At 38.1% G+C, this 20,372-nt stretch overlaps 1 protein-coding gene across 4 annotated transcripts in view; it reads left to right on the top strand.

The window, feature by feature from the left end:
- Positions 1–1,433: 1,433 nt before the first annotated feature.
- RBMS3 (RNA binding motif single stranded interacting protein 3) overlaps positions 1,434–20,372 on the top strand; it is a 601,210-nt gene continuing 582,271 nt past the window's right edge. For 2 of the 4 annotated variants that reach the window (XM_027675444.1, XM_027675445.1), the window contains exon 1: positions 1,434–1,499. The gene's annotated coding sequence lies outside the window, so the exon portion shown is untranslated. The remainder of the gene's footprint in view (positions 1,500–20,372) is intronic. The other 2 variants (XM_027675443.1, XM_027675439.1) reach the window with 1 other exon arrangement.

Here is a 20,372-nt window from a genome sequence, read left to right on the forward strand (position 1 = left end):
TGGTTATAATTGGCATAGAAATGTACTATATCCTTGGGTGTTAAAAGCCATAAGCTATTTATTTTCATACTTACAAAGAGTGTACTACATTGTGGTATTAATCTCACATGGATTGTCATACTTGCATTTTTTTAGTAGAATTTATGTCCATATGGTTCAAATATGAATCTGTCCCCCTTTTAGCATCCTGCTGGTGACATAATGTACTGATAAATTAGTATCTCATGTCTGTATCATGAGCCTGTTTGAATTCAGATCTCATGAGAAAGAAAACTCAAAACCTACCTGGTCTTCCTGATATGGATAGTCTTGCTGTGATGAGGGTTTTGTAATACCTGAGCCTATACAATATGATAATGATATGCTTGCAAGAAATTTGGCTATTGGCTATTGCCTGGTTTTTTGGGTTTTTTTTGAAATACCAAATTCACATAAGTGAGAGGTGGATTTGGAGGAATTATGAAAGGCTCTGGCCTAAACTAGGAGTAAATGGTGTTGAAGTTGATGATATAAAGTAATTTTAAAACCAGGGGTAAAGTGTAATAAAATATTTAGTAGAGTTCTACTAGACACATTATTGCATTGACTTTTTGCAATATCAAAGGCAGTTTGATTATAAGGTCTATATGGGACACACATGATATGGAAATATGACATAGATGTGAAAATATATGGTGTGGTCTTTTTCTTAGTGTTTCAGAAAAAAAAATTAGAGAAATGGGTGAGAGAAATATAGGGATAAATCATAAAAACTGCTTGTTAAATATATAATCTATTACCTATTCCAAAAATACCTAAGTTTCATTTTTGGGTAAGGTATGGTGATTCTGAAAGAACAATTTTGCTGTATTTTCTCTTGACACCGTTTCTTCAAACCTCCTGACCCATAGGAAACACCACTTGTGGTCAATGGTTCGATGTCCAAGTGCAAACCAGTGACAACTCTTTGAGAGTGACCTTATAGCCAATTCCTTATCCACTGGGCAGTCCATCTGTTAAATCCATATCTCTCCAATTTAGAGACAAGGATGTCATGTGAGACAACATCAAACCCTTCACAGAAGTCCAGGTAGATAATGTCAGTTGCTCTTCCCCTTGGAACGCTTGCTTAATCTGAGTAAGTTACCTGGCTAATGGGTAGTGCTTTGCAGCCCCAGTTTAGCATTTAAAGTTGTGGTCTTGGTGACGTGTTAAAATTAAGGTGAAAATCAAGGTTCTGAGGTTCAAGGCTGAACAGATCATTGGTTGCAAATTCAGCAAACTTTTTAATCTCTAATTTTAATGCTGCTGTATCATATTTGTGGTTTCTGGAGGTTTTTGTTAGGGTTTTTTTTACTAAAGGCACTTATATGGTTGACATTGGTGAACTTTACTGTGTGTATGACAGACATTTTGGTGAATATTTAACATGCCTTTCTTTTATTTTGCAGAGACCTACAGCCAACAAGACTTCTGGTGCTCCTTCCTACAGCAGATGGTCCAGTTCACAGCCCCATCAGGTAATATGACCTTGTCAAAAAGGATAAGAAGTTCAGGTTGACACATGCTTCCTTTTAAAATGAATCTATGAGAGGATCAGAGAGTGTTATCTACCTGCAACAGCCCAACTAGGTCATGTTGATCTCTGAGGCTGTTGCAGGATATCCTGTGGCAGACTGTTAGATGCGGTTCCTGCCCATGGAGGGACTTGTATAGCTGTACCTCCTCTAATGTGGTGGTGCCCCTTGTGGTTTGTCAGGGATGATAACTATGGCTGCATACCCCTTTTCTTTGCTCCTTGTCCCTTAAGTTAGAAGTGTGCGTGTTTGATGCTCTTTGGCAACACGTGAAGTCATGTTCTCTCATGCCAGCCTTTCCCCCCCACGCCATTGTTTTTTGTCCTACTTAAAATAACCAGGTTGTGAAGTGGTTACAACGGTCAAAACTTTCGGGAAAACTTGTTGTGAACCCGAACTGAAGCCAGAAAGCTGTTCAGTGATAGCCAGAAAGCAATATTACTGGTAATGTTTCTTTATAAGAATCTGAATGGTATTCAGGGTTTCTGTTAGTTTATCAAAACCGAAGGACTTTTTTTGACCATAGACAAGGACATGACTTGCTTTGCCATTAAAGAACAATATATTTCAACTAAAGCAACTTTGTCTTTAAAAACTCTTCAGGTGTTTGTTCAGTTATGATTGTATTGACATTGCTTTCCTCCAACCTCTACTTTTGTTTTTCTCCTGCCACTTTCTACCTTCACTTCTTCTTTTTAAAAAAGACCCAAACAACCCACAAACCCCAAAAACATCACCCTCCCTTGACACTATGAAAAACTTAAATTATTCTGGTGAGTTAACCCTCAATCTGACATGCTGGATTTTCGTTTTGAAGGACATGTATGCACTAAGGGAGGAAACTTCCAATAAGTTGATATTTTGCCTCAAGAACTAAAGCCAGAAAAACCATGAATTTAATTTGTATTCAAATTAGGATGAGGGGAAAAAAAGGTGACTAAATGCTTCCTGGGCAGTTAGCTACCTATTTCATGACCCTTCTAGTGTTAAATAGTTTTGTTTCCACAAAGTATTGTGAGAGTTTTGTTCTTCCTCTTCATACAAAAGTATGGTTTTTTGCTTGCAAAGGTTGCTATGTTTTCTTTCACCTTTTAAACACTGCATTTTTACTGTTGGGGGGAAGAATGAAGAATATGTAGACAAAAGTTTAATTCATTTCAGTGGTTATTGCTTGCCCCATCCTAGGGCATCGGACAGGGAGCAAGAAAAAGTTCATAGAGTATCACTAACATGTACAAGGATTGTTCCCCTCTTCCTGTGTGTCTGCAGTTGCATGGGAGTTAGTGGGAGGTGCATTCCTAAGTCAGGAGGAGATCATCCTAACAAATCATATGAAGTGCACCTTATGCTCTACACACTTTATTTCCTTTTTGAGGAGGAAAGGGAAGATAAGTACATAATAAAGATTGTTTGTAGTGTTACAACCCTGTCAAACCAGGAGCAGAGTTAAGGGATTAACTACCAGGAATGTTGCTTGAAAGTATGTCTAGACCATCCAGCATCTGCAGGAAAAAAGTTGTTCTAATGTATTAAAACATGCCTGTGGTAATTTTCCTCCACCTGTGTTGTACCCCTTACATTTTAATCTCATCTTCCTTTGTCATTTACGCTCTAATCTTTTCTTTTTCATCCTTGTTTATTGTAAGCTTTTATCTGCTGTGTTTTGGGTTTAATAAGCCTATAAACTTGCCTCATGGATATTACAAATGCCAGTACCAACTGTGAGGATGTATAGCCATGCCGTGGTTCAGTTTGGGAGACCTGAATACTGCTGTGCGCTCTCATGAGCTGAGTGACAAAATATTTGTATTGGATCAGGGATTTGTATTCAGCCTTGCAACTTGTCAGCATCTATATATAGTTTACTTAAATTTTTTTTTTTAAGATGGCTTTCCAGTAAAGAAAAAGATTAAAGTTCAAATTCATATTGCCTTCATTTTCTTGAGTCTCATGCAGTGAACCCACTGAAGGCTTTTCCACATGCATCTTATGAGAATCCACACAGAAATTTAATAGAACTACATGGCTGAGACCTTTGATGCAGCTAAGAAATGTTAAAAGTTAAATTGACTCCCTCCTTCCCTCACCCAAGTTTTCTTTTTTCATTTCCACAATCTATGTGAAGTTGGAAGGTCCATTGGGTGAGAGATTTGAAAGGGGTTCTGCAGGTGGGGTCAATGAGTCACAGAAAATAACATATTTTTCTCTGACTTATTTTGCTTTGTGCTACCCAGACATGCTTATATTTTGTGTTGGATAAGCTGAAGCATGTTTATCTATCTCAAATATGCTATCTGGGGAAGGTTTTTGATAAGTTTCTATTAACTCACCGCTCTCGTGGACACGTGGAATTTGAATGTTAAGGTTTTTTGATGTGAAGCTGTTCAGAGAATGGTGTGGTTTGTTTTTTTTTTTTCCCCCTGCCCCTTAAGCCTGGGAAAATGTCTTGTTGCAGGGGAGGCATCTTTAAAACTTGATTTAGAGGTTCCTTCTGACTACCCTGGGAAAGAGGCATTAGTACCTTCTTGAAGCTAGTTTGTTGTTTTTTTTTCCAAGCATTCCACTTTCTCCATGTCAGAATAAGAAGCCAATAGTCTAAAAGTTTGCTCTTTTTTTGAAGTTGAGGAATTAGTCTGTTGAATTAAAGGATTTGAGGGGTGGGCAGGAAAGCCAAACCAAACTCAAGCTTCTGAACTGGCATTCACGGAGCTGTGTTGGATCTTTCTGCCTTCAGATGCACTAAACTGGCTTGAGGGATGGGATCAAGGAGCAAATAGACGCTAATGAGCCAAAATTGCCTACAGTACTGTACTTGGCTAGTGGCACTGCTTGATGTGTGAAGTCTGTGGCAATTTTGTGAGAAACTCTGAAGTGAACTTAGTCCTTCTGTGGTACTCTGAAGGCTGTGTGTGCTTCCTCAAGTGCAACTGGCTCTTACTGTTGATGAAAATGAATGGGGAAGTGGCATTTTATCAAGCATGATGTTAGAGCTGATTTATAACATGATGCTGCTTTTGCTGAGTGGGATGACAGCCAAGGCAGAACTTCTTAAAATTTTGTGGGACAGTCTGTCTGACATCAGGAATTGCAGGTACACAGGCAGGCTGGGACACAAGGCACTTGGCATTGCAGCTTGGCTGTCCCTGGAAGCAGTTTTAACATGAACAATTCACTCATTAATGGTAATGACTTGAGAACTATGTGCTAGGAACTACTGAGGTCATATAGTAAAAATGAAGGAAAAAACCTATTTCTTCCTTAGAAAAAACCCAGTGTTTCAGATGCCAGTTTAAGGCTGAGGCGTTGAAGGAAACTATAGGTGAAGTGTCCTAAAAGGAAGAATAACAAGACAATGATCCTTCTAATTTGCTATGTGCTAACGGTTGATGAGGCAAAAAGTGGGTAGAACCTAATCAGATCTCAGAAATAAATTCACCTTATATGCAAGCAGAAGACAGTGATAGGCTGCCTTTTCTTGCTCATGAGCACGCTGGGGAGCTGGTGAAATCTGACAATTCATTTCATCTTTACTGTTGGCTGGTGTCTTAGTGGCAATATTCCAGGTCTGTTGCACAACGGTTGTTAGCAAGGGTATCTTTAGAAATGCTTAGATTATATTACTTTCTAGAAATATATGAATACATCTTTAATATTAGGTACTAAATGAGCCTGCAGAATAATTGGTGTGTATTAAATGCCATTAAAAATAATATAGAACATTTCAGCATTTCCTCCCTCCCCATGTCTATTAGCAAGACATTAGCTTATGAGCTAATGAAGTAAAAAATGCAGAAAGTGAAACGGTGTCCAATGGGCCACAGGACAGGTGGATTCTCAGCTGAACTTCCATAAAGTTTCTCTGTCTGGTTCCACTGCTGCTTTGTTACAGAGTTATTGCTCTGGCTTTCTGGTTGTGGTAACACAAGCTCTTGCTTTCTTGCTGGTAGTCAAAGCTTTGTCTGTTACTGAACTTGGCATCAATGCCCTAAGGTCAGAATGATGTTTTTTCTTCAATATCCTGCTCTTTAAACATAGGGATGACTGCTGTATTTTAGTACACAGTGGTTAACGGTTTCTTAGAGGAATCTGAACATTCAGTGGATGTTCTCAAACATTCAGTGTAGTATCGAAATTTTAAACAGATCTTCTAGCATTCCATGTGATAGTTTCACAGCTTCTTTGTGATTGAGATGATGGAAATACCAGTGAACCAGACAAGAAGACAGAAGCTAGGAAGGATGATATTCCAGCTTTACTGTGGCAGCTGTTTCATTGAATTACAGGTCAGAGATTTTAAATCTCTCTTGCTTCCTCCCTGTTATGTGTGTGTGTCTCTGCTTTCCCCTTGCCTTGTTTTTGCCCTTGTGTTCTTCTTGTGTATGTGTTGGAGCAGTAATGTGTTGATAAGCAGATAATTAGACAGGTGTCAGTTTAGTAGTCTCTTTCACAGTGCATAAGGTCAAATGAACCTTCTGATTAACTGTGCAGCATGAGAGTAGAGCATCTATTTAGTTTTAAAAAGCTATTCCAGGTATGGCTGCTGGTAGCAGTTGAGATTGTTACACCCTGCTTGTATCCAAAATAAGACACCTGCAGATGAAATTCATCACTTCTTAATGCAGGGAGATGGGTAATGGTGAGTTTCCTTTATGGGATCTGGCATGTCACCTGAACACAAAGATAATTGGAGCACCTGTTAGCAATGGCTCAGAAGATCCATTCCTGTGGAATGACTTTTCTTCTAAACTGGTTTGAGATACCTAATTCTAAATACTAAATAAAGAGCAATAAATAATCATGTATTCAGCTCTTTAGAATCTTATTTGTTTGTTCTCCCTTCAGTGCCTCAAGTCTGACTTGGAAAAAGTCAGTATTGAGAAAGTCACTGTCTCCCTGATGACTCAGCTGTTTGCTTTTCTGCTGAGCGCTGCACACTGTGGCAGTAAACTTTAGGTTATGTGCCTGTACACTAGAAAACATACTGAGAACACCAACAATTTTCCCAGAAGCCACTGAACAGCTGTCAAAGGGCAACAACATTCCTTCACTCTTGACCTAGGTTTGAGCTGTACCAGTTTGCTCATTTAAATGAGAGTTACTTAGTCCAGCTACTAGGGTTAAATGTTATTATAAAGGTTAAATGAAATCTGGTGACTTTCCAAAGGCAAACTAGACAACCCAAGCCACAGAAATATGTTACTGCCTCCTGACACTTGGCATATAACCAAAAAAACCTAGCAAAATTCAGGGGCTTAATTGGAGTTAATAAAGGAAATTTGTCAGTTTTCTAATAAACTGAATAAAAAAATCCCTACATACCTCCTTTCCATAATAGATCTTTTCAGAACTGTACATACCTCTATACCATACATCCTCATAGTTGTACAACATTTGAACTTGGTTCTCATTGCATTTTGATCCTAGTTACATTTGGATAAGCATGTGGAAAAAATCAAATATGCAATGAAAGAAGCTGAATTTTTTTGACATGTCAAACAGCGTCACTGAATTTCAACAAGCCTCTTTTAGGCTTACCTTAGATAATTCATTAAGTTTGAGGCAGTGCCTTATGGAAACAAATTTACCTAGTTAAACACTTGTTGCAAGGCATGATGTATAAAAGGATAATTGCACTTCTAAGTTCACTGAAGGATTGGAAAGTTCAAATATGTGTGGTCAGTACTCCAAGTCTGCTGCCTTTATTACATCCACAGTATATGCTGTGTTATGCACATTATAGCCTTTGTGGGATTTTGTCTATGATTAATGAAGACTGACCCATGTAGTAGGTCAGTCTTTATTAATAGTAGACAAGATATTAGACAGCCTTTTTCTGTGTCTCACTTCTCATAGCTCTTGTTAATCTCTTCTGCTAGAGCTTGGTGGTTTCTTAAAGGCTCTGCTTGACTCATAGTTGGATGTTTCCTCAGTAAAATCTGTCGGCTCCTGCTTCTACTTTGATGCTTTTGGTAGGCCATCATATGGGAAGATTGAACCTGGCATCTCTTTTTGAAAGCAACAGGAATCTGTAGCCTGCTCTGACAAGCCCAACTTCATAAAGGTCAGTGGCAAGGGCAGAGCAGACCTGTTAATTTCAGGGACTGCTCTGCAAGTAACAGGAGAGCAGGGCACACTGAGTTGGCTGCTCAGCTAAATGCACTGGTACAGCAAGGTGCGTAAGCTATTTTTATTGTCTGAAGATAATTCAGCCAAATGAGACTCAGGAGTGGTTGTATCTGATGCCAAGCAAAGTACAGCATAAACTTAGCTTTGAAAAGCTAAGACTTTTGTAAACGAAAATAAGAAGGGAAACTAAAAAAGGAAACTGATTTCTTCTGGTCTGTGGCAGAATAGGAGTAAATGTAAATGTATGTAGTGTTACTCAAAGGTTGGTCATCCAAATATGCTGCCTGTTGTCTTGGCAAAATCACCAAGCAGCCTACTGAATTGAACATAAAGCTGTTTTGTAAGATGCAAGCAGGATGAGACCTTGTGCCTGGAGGGAAACAATGGAGTTGATAAGGTTCAACCCCATGCTTTCTCTTGCTACTTGTGGAGAAACACTTTGATACCATCAGTCTTCAGCCTGCTATGTTAGTAGTTTTGTATCTTTAGAAAGAAACCAAAACCTATATTCAAAGCAGGGCTTATGCTTTCTGGGTACGTGTAAATGACAAAATGCAGTTCTTCTGCAATCTATGTACCTGGTACCTCTAGGCCACTCTGTGGGTTGGAGACATACATATCCCTCACCAAGTGTGGGATTTGGGCATTAGTTACCGATACACAACAATTGCATGAGTCTAGTATTACACTACTTAAAAGTCTGGAGAGTGCATGCTTTCCAGAAGGTATGATGGTAAGTCTTGCTAAAATAATTGTGTTAAATTTTCCCTGATTATGGTATATAAATGCTAAACTTTAGGTGTAATGCTTATGGAAAAATAAGAGGACTCTTCTACAGGTATGAGGAAAAACAGAACACATTTCCTTTCTCATCATTACTCAGTCAGATACCACTGATATTGTGTTGCACTTTCATGTTGAGGTTCAGAAGATTCCATCTATAACTTTACTAATCTTAAAATCAGCATGCAGGGAAAAAATGCTTTTGTTCAAAGTGATAGTTCCAAACAGCTGCCATAGTTGGATTTTTTTTCTAGACCAGCAAACTTTTACTCTGCTCATTTGTTATGTAATTACTTTTGATGACGAAGACCAAATGAGTGTATTATGCTAAGCGTGCTCAGGTTTGCCTAGAGGAATGTGTGTGCTGGAGATGAGGGAAACTAGTAGCATTTGTAATGATTTCCATAGATGTAAAACATTCCTAAAAGCTATCTGTCAGCTGCATTTATGTTGTCTCTCAGAACTAATTTTTCTAGAAGGAGAATTTAATAAGATTTAAAAAGACTGAAAACTATTTGGTTCTACAAATTTTTTAACCAATAAAGACAAAGTTTTTCCTGTGTCACAAATTGTATTGCCACTGAAAATGCCCTACCCCTTTTGGAAACCTCACTTCTAAACTGCAGAGTCAATTTTTTGAGTACCTCAACCTTCTCATTATCTGTTGTTATGAGTTTACCAGTGTTGTTTATTGGGGGGGTACACCTTTGTCCGTCCTTTTTTGGTTAACAGACCAGTAGAAGCCCTTCTTGTTATTCTTTGTGTCCTTTGTCAGGTTCAGTTCCAGCTTTGCCTTGGCCTTTCTCACCCTATCCCTACACAACTGAACTTCATCTCTATACTCTCCCCAGGTTACCTGTCCTTGTTTCCACTGTGAAGTTGCTTCTTTCCCTTTAGTTTGATCAGCAGTTCCCTACTGAGTGTTCCTTGCCTGATTTCTTGCTTCTGGGGATTGCTAGCTTTGCCGCTCTATGGAAGACTTCCTTAAAGATCTGCCAGCTCTGCTCTACTACCCTGTCCCTGGAGGCACTCTCCAAGGAGTTCCTATTGACTATTTCCTTGAAGAGATGGAAGTTTGCTTTCCTAAAGTTCAGGGGTCTAACTTTACTCTTTACCTGACCCATATCCCTCAGGACTGCAAACTCCAGCAATGCACAAGCACTGCAGCCCAGGCTGCCTCCATTTTGATGTCCCCAATTAGCTTGCTTATGTTGGTGATGTTATGGATTTCCTAACACTGGGACAAAAGGTTCAGTTATTGGTGTCTGTGTTTTTTCAAGAATGAGGCTAAACTCTCCTTCCTGTGCAGACTTTCTGGTTAAGAGATGAGCTCACCCCAGAGCTCAAGGAATAATTCAGTTAAAGTCAATCAGCTGCCAGACGTGTGCACATTCACTATCAGGCTTAATTAATTTTGTTGTTCACACAGCTAAACAGTTGAACTCTACCAAAATTCTATAGTGGATTGATTGAATTCAGAACTCTTTAAATCTGTGAGTCTTTTAAGGAAACTATCTCCTTGCTGCATCCAGCAACATTATTCTTGACTCTTCCCAAGGTTCAGATCTTGTCAGATAAACTTCGGATAATACCTTTTGAAGCTAAACATAATCTTACAGTAGGGTCTTTTCATTACATTTTCTGTAGTATCCCTGAAGTGTGCGTGTTGACTAATAGCAAAGATTGACAAAGGATTTTACACACAAACATCTTGCCCCATGTACTATTAAATATGTCATTTGATATCTTCTATTGCAGACTTCTTAGTTTTGACTTTGCTATGACATCTTTTTAAAAGAAAAAGAAACTGCCGATGGATGATGTTTTAACACTTGTCAGCAATTTGTCATGATTCTTCTTACTTTAATTTTAATTGTTCTTCAAATGAACAGTTCATATAGATTTTTTTTAAAAAATTCTGCTTTCTTGTTAATGCAATCAATTTGATGCAAAAGGTAGTTATTATGATAATTGCAGCCTACATGCGTACTACTGTGTCCCCCCAGCTTTCTTCAGTGTCCCAATGTTTTTAGAGATTGGAAGATAGGTGGGAGCAGAAGAGTTTAAGTTATTTTTAGGGGACTTTTGCCCCCTTGTACTAGTATTTAAAAGTAACAGATGGACTCTGCTCTTTGTGCCTCTCATCTTTCATATTCCTGAAGCCTTACACCTGGAAAGGAAATGCAACCAAGAGACACGGCTGGATCCGCCATCAGCTGCACTAACAAAGGGATTGATGATTTTCCAGAGCAAACATTAGCTGAGGGGTAGGGGCTAACCTTCAGAGAAGAAACAGCTGGCATTGAGCTGTGACTGGGGTTGGGGGCACGCCTAGGGAAGATGGTCAGATCAGGGCTGGTGATATAGAACTCTTTCTCTGCCTTTCTGAACAAGATCCTAACAAAAACTTCTTTAAAAACCTTTCACCTTTCCTATCTTTCACATGAAAGAGAACAAAGCTGGCTGACAGATTGTTTTAATAATCTAAATGATGATCATTCTGTTTGATAATTAACCATGCGAGTCTGGAAGAAACAACTGGTGGATCAACAAAAATAAATCTGCAGGCTACGTTTGGGGGAATAGCTAAAAAAGCTGATTTGGTTATAAAGATAGGTTATGCTTTGTAATGAGAAGGCATTTTGCTGCAACTGTCATGGCAACTTTAGAGCTTCTTTACAGAGTCTAATTTAAAATGTATTTACCCTGTAGCAATGAAATTGCAATCTATGTATGAATCATAAAAGCTGGAGATGGAAAATACCTCTTGAACATATGGACCAGTTCCTCAACCATTACAATTCAGTTTAACTCAAAGTCAGAGAACAGATATTCTCTGTCTTCAAAGTCAATCTATTTGTCCCAGGTTTTCTGAATGTGGACTCTAGAAAGAGTCTCTTTGTCTGATCTCAGAGCTGGTCTTAGCTAAGAAGCTTTTGTTAATCAGAGATCTCAGTGTTTCAGTTTTATGTCAAGATTTACTTCAACAGCTTGTGAGCTCTGCTGTCTACTACATGGTTCTACAGAAACTATAGTCATTGAACACTGGTAAAATTTACTTATATCAGGATGCTTTCTAGTCCTTATGTTTCAGGGTACAGCTTAGTTGCCTGATGAGTTTGGATCTTAATTGTGTGTGTGTTCCTTTTTGGTTCCATCAAGCTGTGTTTATATTTGAACTCAGACTGTAATCAGGAAATGACAGCTTTCTTTTTTTTTTTTCCCATTCTGTATTAACAGTGACTTTGTTATTCACTTGTTAATGCTAAGCATTGGTGGAAGTTATCTGAAACACAGGAATGTGGTGCAAGAAAGAAAATGAGACTTTTGTATTGATGATTTAATTCAATGTAAGGTTCAGGATGCTGGTTCTCCCAGTATGGTTAGAGACACAGGTGTCATTCTGATGACAAGCTTTTAGACTAAAAGGAAGATTCTTTGCGACTTTCTTGATGTCTTCCTAGCAGAAACTAGTTAACTTCCCCGCAGTCACCAAAGCTTGCATTGCTCTATCTTATCCGTAATCTTGCACCCTGATGAAGAGTTCTGTTTTGAAGATCCATGATGATTATCTTCAGTACTCTGCAGTTCTTCCAGTGTCTGAGAACATTTTGTAGAGTGACCGTCACCCTACCTGTGAAGTGGACTACCAGCTTTAATTGGGATTATTTTAATAAACACCAATGTTTCACACATCTGGGGGATGGGATTGTTAAAAAAGCCAAGGGCCTACAAGTAATTTTTAGTAATACCTCAAAATTCACTGATGTGGGGGATCAGGAACCTAATTTCATTTTAAATGAAATATTCAGGTTTTCTAAGAAAGAAACTGAAATAGAGATAATGTAGGCAAAAAACTGGATAAAGCAATTCTGCATAAGCTTGACTTAGGTATTGTCATAAATCCACTGTATTTCTTGCATCAGCTGTAGTGGATGTGCAAGATAATTAATGTATCAGAGCAAAATTCACACAGGTGTACAAACTTGAATGAAACCTTCAAAAATAAAAGAAAAGCTACTAACAAGTTATTGAAAAGGCTGAAGTAGTGCCAACAGAAATCCTATAGGCTTCAATGGAAACATAAAATTGCTATCAACGATGCAAGGAAAACTTGTCTCTGACAAAATGAGAAGGTTTGTTGGTTTTATTTTAAGTGTGAATAGTGCTCAAACGGGGAAAGCATCTGAACCCCAAAGACAGTGCCTTGATAACTGAGATTGGTTTGAATCCCTCTCCATGCACAGGTTAAAATGTAAATGTTAATTGGATAGTTTCAAAATTAAGAAGGGAAAACTAGAGTGTTGTACAGGTTGAAAACATACCCATCAAAAACTTGTGGAGGGAGGTGATAATCTGGAAGAGCATGCTAAGGTGTCTTACACTTAAAGCACACAAACTTTATTTCCATTGTTTACATTTGTGGGCAGCAAAAGTAGTAAGATCATGCTGTGTACCTCCATAACTACGTCTGACTATAAGAAGTGGGCAGGGAAATTTTTGTTAATCCTCCCAGTGGCTTTTAAATGGACCTCCAAAGACTAGACAAAACTCTAAGCTACTTAGAACAACTGAGCTCTATTTTCTCCTGCAGTACAGTGCTTGCTTATCCTGTTAAAGATCAAGCTCTGCTTGTATTCATCTAATAGGAATATATTGAAACTAGCATGGAGTGCGAGCAGGACTTTGATCAATATTGCATGCATTTTATTTGAGGACCTACAGCAGAGGCCCTACACTTAGAAAAACAATTGAAGTGGGTCTTGGGAACACTTGACAGAATATGTAAACAGATGATGTTATGGTCTCAGTGGAAATCTAGCTGTATTGAACTGAAAATAGACCATACAAGGAGAAAATTGTAGAATATTTAGTCCTTGTAGTAGGACACCACATGCAGTAGGCCAGCAAGCTCTGTTTGGATTCCTTTGGAAAATAAAACTACAACTAAACTATCTCCCTCAAAGAATGTAGTACATGTCTCTATATTACCCTGTGAACTTCTGAAAGAGGAGTTTCTCTGTCTTAGTGAGTGAAAGCATATTATGGGTATCTGATAGTAAAAATTAAAAGCATGAATTGTCCAGAAGAGGACATTGCAGGAGTTGTTCGTGAGATCTTGCACTTCTTTAAGAGGAAGCGTGAATCCTAGGGTCAGTTTACAGTTTGGTGAAATAAATATATTACCCCTGATCTTCAATCACTTATATTCTGTGTTTTCCCATGCAATTGGACAATACACGTATCAAATTACTACATATTGACAAACTTGGTATTGGAAAGTATTATTTGAGCTAGATATGATCTGATGTATGTTTGTGTAACTTTCTAGAGTTGATTTTTATTCAGGAATGTTGTCTCTAACACTTATTTTGAAAAGTAACTAAGGAAAACTAATTGAAAATAGCATTAAGTTCGGATTTCTGTGCCCTTTGGCTACTTGTTTTCAGTTCTAGTTCACCAGCCCAAATTTTTTATCGCAGCACAATAGTCTGGTATCCCTTCATTTCAATCTGTTATTCAACTGACTAAATTGCACTGTGAAGTAGAAACGTATTTTATCTTAAGTTTTGCTTTTTTGTAAAATCCAGAGTCTTCTCCAAACTTCTCCTTAATCTTGTTTTTTCTAGGATGTTATTTCCCAAATGCAGGATATGGGAAGTTTTATAGTTACTAAGAAATAGTGGCTGTACCAGCCTTTGCAGCACAAGTATTAATATGAAATTCTCCTTATAACAATGATTGTAAAACTGTTGATATATCTGCTTTAGGAAGTATGGGAAAAAATTATAAAAAGCCATGTGTTTTGATGGGGAAGTGTCCATGAACTGGAGTGTTCTCATGTCACAGTTAAGTGGCTACTCTTGTGCCAGAACTGTTTCAAAGTTCCTCATGTTTAAGGTTGTAGTGATTATTTTTTGTCTTCAGTGATGAAACTTTTATTTAGGGACTTAATCTCTCATACTTTTTAAACTCCTTATGTACTTTGCCCCATTAGAGTAAAGAAGTATCTGCAGAATGAATTTCGAGTATTTCAGTCTTTCTCCCATATTGACCTTAATATGTTCTTTCTCAAGAACTACTCCATTTTGGTTCTAGTATGCAGTAAAACTATCATTATTGATTTGGCTTGATGAAGAGCCACAAGTAAACTAAACTGAAACCACTAAACTTTAAACTCTGGCTTAGACCTTGTAACTCAGAGTTGTTGAACATGATGCTAGTCTCCCAGATAGATGCTGGTGTCATATGTATTGAACTTGCAACCAGCAAGGGTACTGATTACAAACTCTTCTGTAATTTGGAAGTGACATAAGGAAGGAGGGTTAGCATTTGCCTGAACTCTATCAAGCAACTGGCAAACTCTTTGGTAAAAGTGGTGTGTATCCTGCAACATACCTGAATTTCAACACTAAAAGTCTGACTGAAGTCCTTCACTGAAGGTGCCTAAAACAAACTGAAAAGTCTGCTAAATCCTCAAAAAAAAAAAAATCTTGTCTGCTGAGGTGTGTTCAGCATAATGATGCTTATCTAACCCTTAGCTCTGAAAGCTGTCACTTTACTAGGGCTCAGAAGACAAGATTGCTCACTCTGGAGTAGTACCACTCCATGCTTGAATGTCTTTTTGTACCTTTTCCTGAAACAGTTCCTAATCTCAGGACTGGAGGAGTAGAGGACTGCTTGAACATTTACTCTGAATAGCTACAGCTGTTCTCTTGTTACTTAAATGTGTGTTATGTGATCCAAAGGTGAAAACTATGTTAGGTTGTAGAGAATAATTTTCACATGTACAGCAGGTCAGATCTTCCAGCTTCTGCTGCAGTGGGACAATAACCCATCAGCATGGCATATTGTATTTGTGTCAGTATAACAAAAAGAGAAGTAAGCATCATGCGGACCAACTCTCAAGCAATTTAAGGCTTTCCACATCAAAGCCAATGATTCCCACTGAATATTTATGAAGGATAAGTGAGGTAAAAACACTAGAAAGTGCTGGAGAGTTTTGGGCTCAGCTTGCTAAGGCCTCTGGATGAGTACTGGGACACTATTCAGCTTTGCTTTCCCTTGAGCTGATGCCTTCAGAGGTTTGCTAAATAGCCACAAACTCAGGAAGAGAAGGGAACACCACAAACTTTCCAGTGAGTTTTTTCTTGTTTCTTTTTGTCCTGCAACTTCTTGTGGTTTCTCACTCAGTTAAAATATTAGCTGTAATCTGCTTTTTGATGATTTTATAGGAGAGCCAACGCTTCTGTGTTTCAGAACTCACAGATGCATTTGCAACTGAACTAGCTCTCAAAGGAGGCTCATGCCAACGTCTGCCACAAGGAGGCAGAAGCATTAAATCTTAAAATACTCTTAAACCAGGTCCTTGATATGTATTTCAGTTTACTAAAACCATTCTTTGGAGTATCTATAGCTGCCTCTGACATATAGAGATGCTTGGGGAGAGGGAAATTTTACAGGGGCAAATCCGAAACATCAAACAAGTTTGTGCATAGTGGTGTTTTACTTGGTGTCTTGATAAGGTGGAAAAAATTGTTATGAAAACATATCAGCAACAATTAAAGCAAAGACACCCCCCACCCCCAGCAGCAGTTACACGACAGTTTCCCACCCATTGCATTTCATAGTTATCACTTTTGGTCGCTTTCCCTTTGTGAAGGCAACTCTAAAGTCCAAATCAGTGACAGTGACACATTAGCATTGCAGTAATTGTATTTTCAAATATGCCTGGCTTCCTGTTCACCTAATAGGTTGCTTACTCAGCTGCTTGCAGTAATTTAGAAACACAGCATGGCATATTCTTTTTTCTGGACTACCTTTTTTGTAAGGATGTGATCTGATTGCACTGTGAAAATTCTCTTAGAGGAAAGCTATAGAGAATTCTAAAAAGTGTGAGTGGTTTAATTGAGTCTGATCCCTTTGCAGCGCTAGTGAATGTGAATGAATTTGCTCTTGCATCCAGGTGAACAGAGTATCGAAAACTTGATGGTGGTTTGTTGTATGTTTTTTATACTTAGTAATGCACGTGAAAGAAGTGGAGAAAGGGAGGTGAAATTCGAAGTGAAAGCTGGTATTTTGTCCTTAATTTGTCCTCCTTTACTTAAGTGTCAAAGCACATTTGGAAGAAAGGTCCCTCTGTTATCTGAAACTACTGCAACTCAAAACATATCTGGGCAAAATGGAATTTGTTTAAGGACATGGTATCATCCATAATGTCAGATGTCCTACATGTTACTATCTGTGTCAGGCTTCATCTACTTGACTGTAAATACAGATCCTCTACTGCATGCTTTAGATCACTGTTTCTGTTAATATCAGTTAGTTTGTGTGTTGAAATCCACTTAAAAGAGAAATTTCTTCCTGACTAAAAAATGTTTGTGTAAGGAAAACCTCTCCTGCCTGTGAAGTGATATTGCAGTCTATTGTATTAAGATGTATTACAGTGTTATAATTACAGATCATGACACTTCAAAGGTGCTTTCTGATACTCTTGCAGCAATCAGACATACAGTCACAATGTTCCTGTGGTTTAGTGTCTTACAACTGAAGAGGAAGGAAAAAGGCATCTGATACCAGAGATTCATTTCTGTAAAACAGGATATTGTTTTGCTCTCATCCTGAATGCAACCACAAATGCATGTTGCTGAGAGCAGGCGTGTGCTCCTCCACTTCTGCTGCAGTGCACGAGCAGAGCCGTGGAGATCCTGGAGTGCAGTGTGCTGTGCTACGTGGGGCTTGTAACCTTCATATGCTACAAGCATTCTCTTTACATTCCAATAGCCTATTGAGTGCATGTCTTTACACAGCCCAAGGCTTAAATTTGAGATCACATCATCTAACTTCTGCTCTAATTAGTTACTAAGTACACTGGACACTTTCATGTGTTAATTAATATCCACTGAGACTGTATACAAGGTGATGAGTAAATAAAGCACCAATATATTTACATTCTATCTTAGGTATTATATATATATCAAGGAGTGGTTATGCCTACTTTTAAATGGGGGGAATTTTGATTTTGTTTCTAAATTTATGGAAGATTGGATTGAAATCAATCATACTGTTCCAGTAAAATAACTTCCATAATGTCCAGTTTCTGACTTAAATTATTTTCCTTTTCTTACCTTTTCAGATTAAATTTAGCTTTTTTAGTTATTATTTGCATTTTACTCATTATTAAAAGTTACAAGGGAAATAGTGAAAACAGTTTAAAATCCAGGTTCTCTCCTTTGCTTGCACTTTCTTGTGCTTTCATCATGTGCTTCCAGGAAAAAATAATCTGTGCTATGTGTTGTTCTGCCATAGGCTTTACATATTGGTAAATTTTTCTCCTGTGAGAGATGTGTCAAAACCACTATGAGAAACATAAAATAAATGCTTTATATACATAAGCTGTTTAATGTCCTGTTACAACCAGTAAGATCTATGCTGTCCTACTAATGCAAGTAATTGCTTAACCTTTCTGGCAACTGACCTTTCTTCTGCTGTGTTTAAGAGGGTTGTTCTTGTGCATCTCAACATTGCACAAACTGCTGTGTGGGTTTGTCAGGTGACAGAGTACGTCTTGCTGTCACACAGGAGCTGCCTTAAACTTGCTTCTTCTCGTGTTTCAGCATTTTATCAGTTTCTTAAGTTAAGAATGGCCTTCCACACGTTTTCTTTCTCATGTTGATTAGCCATAACAATTTTAATTGCTATTGAGTTTTGCCATTTGACTGAATTCTATGTTATGGAAATGGTGTGTGACATGCCTGACTTCCCATTTCCAGGTAAATCACACAAAGACAAGGGAGCCCAGTTTACTGTAAGGATACTTCACATTTTCAGATGTCATGGCTGAACAAATGGTCCATTGCCTTGGTTACAGTGGTCACTGAGGTAATGTCTGACAGGATTTTTTTAGGTCCCAGGTGTCTAGATAATAGTTTGTGATAATGATGTTAGTGTGTGCACTTTTTTTGGTGGTGAAATGGGTGATTTCTGCTATGCTTGAAAATCTGCTGCACATTTCAACACGACTGTAGCCTTATTGCTTAAGCTGGATATCCTAATGCACATCACAGCTCTGCATTGAGAACAGTCATGGCCCTGCTGGGGAATGCACTGTATCTTTACAGCCTCCAGAGAAATGTTTCTATTTCAGAGTGGCTCCCACACACTTCTGAGAAACTTTTTTTAAAAGAATTTTATAGTATACAGCCAAAGTGTTTTGTCTCACTGTGTATAACACTGAAGTATTTTTCAAAGCACCTTGAAAGTAAAAATTCTTGAGTAAAAGTTCTTGAGTATCAAGGTTTTTTTCTGCAGTATCTGATTATGCAGGTGCAGTTGATATAAATTTTGCCTTTTTAATTCCACCTCTCCCTCCCTGCCCCCAGCTGTTATTTTGAGGTAGTCTTGAAACTGGTTTGGTTTAACAGTTCATATTCTCATTCAGACACTATACTTTTTTGTTACAAGACTATCTTACAGAAGTTAGCAATATATCGCTTATTCATTTTTTTTGAACTTGTAGTTGCACTGACAGTGACCTTACTATAAAGTCTTCTCTGTCTAATGCTGATATTTCCTATGCATAACTTCACTCTCTTGAAGATTATTATGATGGCACAGTGCTACTTCAACTATTTGTCAGACTTATAAAATTTTTTTTCCCACATCCGGGTGATAGTTTTTTCCCTCAGCAGAAGTGAACCTGGCACAAAAGGTCTGCACATTGGGAGCTGCAGGATTGTGTGCTGAAAGGTCCCCTTTTCCTCACTGAAAAATTCAGGATGGGGTGTTTTTTTTAGCACAATTTCAGTGGGACCTAATTCTTAATGACTACTCAATTACTGCAGCACAATTTGTGAGTTGAAAACTTCAGAAGACATTTTTACAGCTTATAAAGCTAAATAACCTTTGAGTTTGCTTAATCTCTTTTGGGAAAGATTTGTGTTATAATGCTCATACCTCTTCAAGTAACAGGTTAATCTTTGCATGGACAACAAGTACATGGTCTGTACATAGTTCTACTCTCAGAGACTCAAATTGTTTCTTTTATCCTGTGTTTTGCCTTGCTAGCTGTTTCTAGCAAAGATGTGAAGATATAATTCTGATCTTGGTTGCTGTCTCTGGAGCCATTTAGTCATATTATCTATTTTGTGCCTTCTACACACAAACGTGTCCTTAGTGTTAATACTAGTCTGTGATTTAATACTGCTCTCATTCTTTTTATTTTGTCATATGCATTAATTTTTTGAGACTGCCTGTACTCTTGCTGTTGTGTGCTTTCCCTTGGTTTGCAAGGATAGGTATAATTTTCTTGTCATAGTTATTAGCTTTGATTCCATACTCAAAATATTTCTTATAAACTTTGTCATGGCTTTTCTTTATTGCACTTACAGTCTGCCTTTCTGTTTAACTTTTTTACCTTGTGTCTTGTGTAAAATCATATTTTTCCTTCTTTTTATATTTTTCTGGTTGTAATCAGTGAATTACTTGGATGCCTGTTTCCCTAGTTTCCTGGAGTTCAGTTTGAACTTGTTTGCTGACATTTTCCATGTCTTGGTAGAGTCTCATCTGAGTTCTATCTTTGCAACTATATATGTCTTGTCCTTTTTCTGACATGCTTGTCACGATATGTTTTTGCTGTGCTGTGGCTTTGCAGGAGCCCTGAAAGCCAGAAGATGCTCCTATAGCCACTATTTACAGAACACCCCTCCTACATATATTATAGGCAGTGCCTTTCTCTCAACAGTTCTTCTCAGCCTGCGGTGTAAGCCATTCTGCTGTGCTTCCTTTTCTTTGACTCGGGTGCAGCTTTGTGTTTTCTAGTAACCCCCTCTTTTTGGATGTCTATGAGGTTCCCTCTTCAGAGGCCTCTCCTACCACTCCTGGAAAGAAAGCTCAAAGTCTTTGTTT

The sequence above is a fragment of the Neopelma chrysocephalum genome, unplaced genomic scaffold, assembly GCF_003984885.1.
Source record: "Neopelma chrysocephalum unplaced genomic scaffold, ASM398488v2 Primary Assembly neopelma1_26, whole genome shotgun sequence".
Classification (NCBI taxonomy): domain Eukaryota; kingdom Metazoa; phylum Chordata; class Aves; order Passeriformes; family Pipridae; genus Neopelma; species Neopelma chrysocephalum.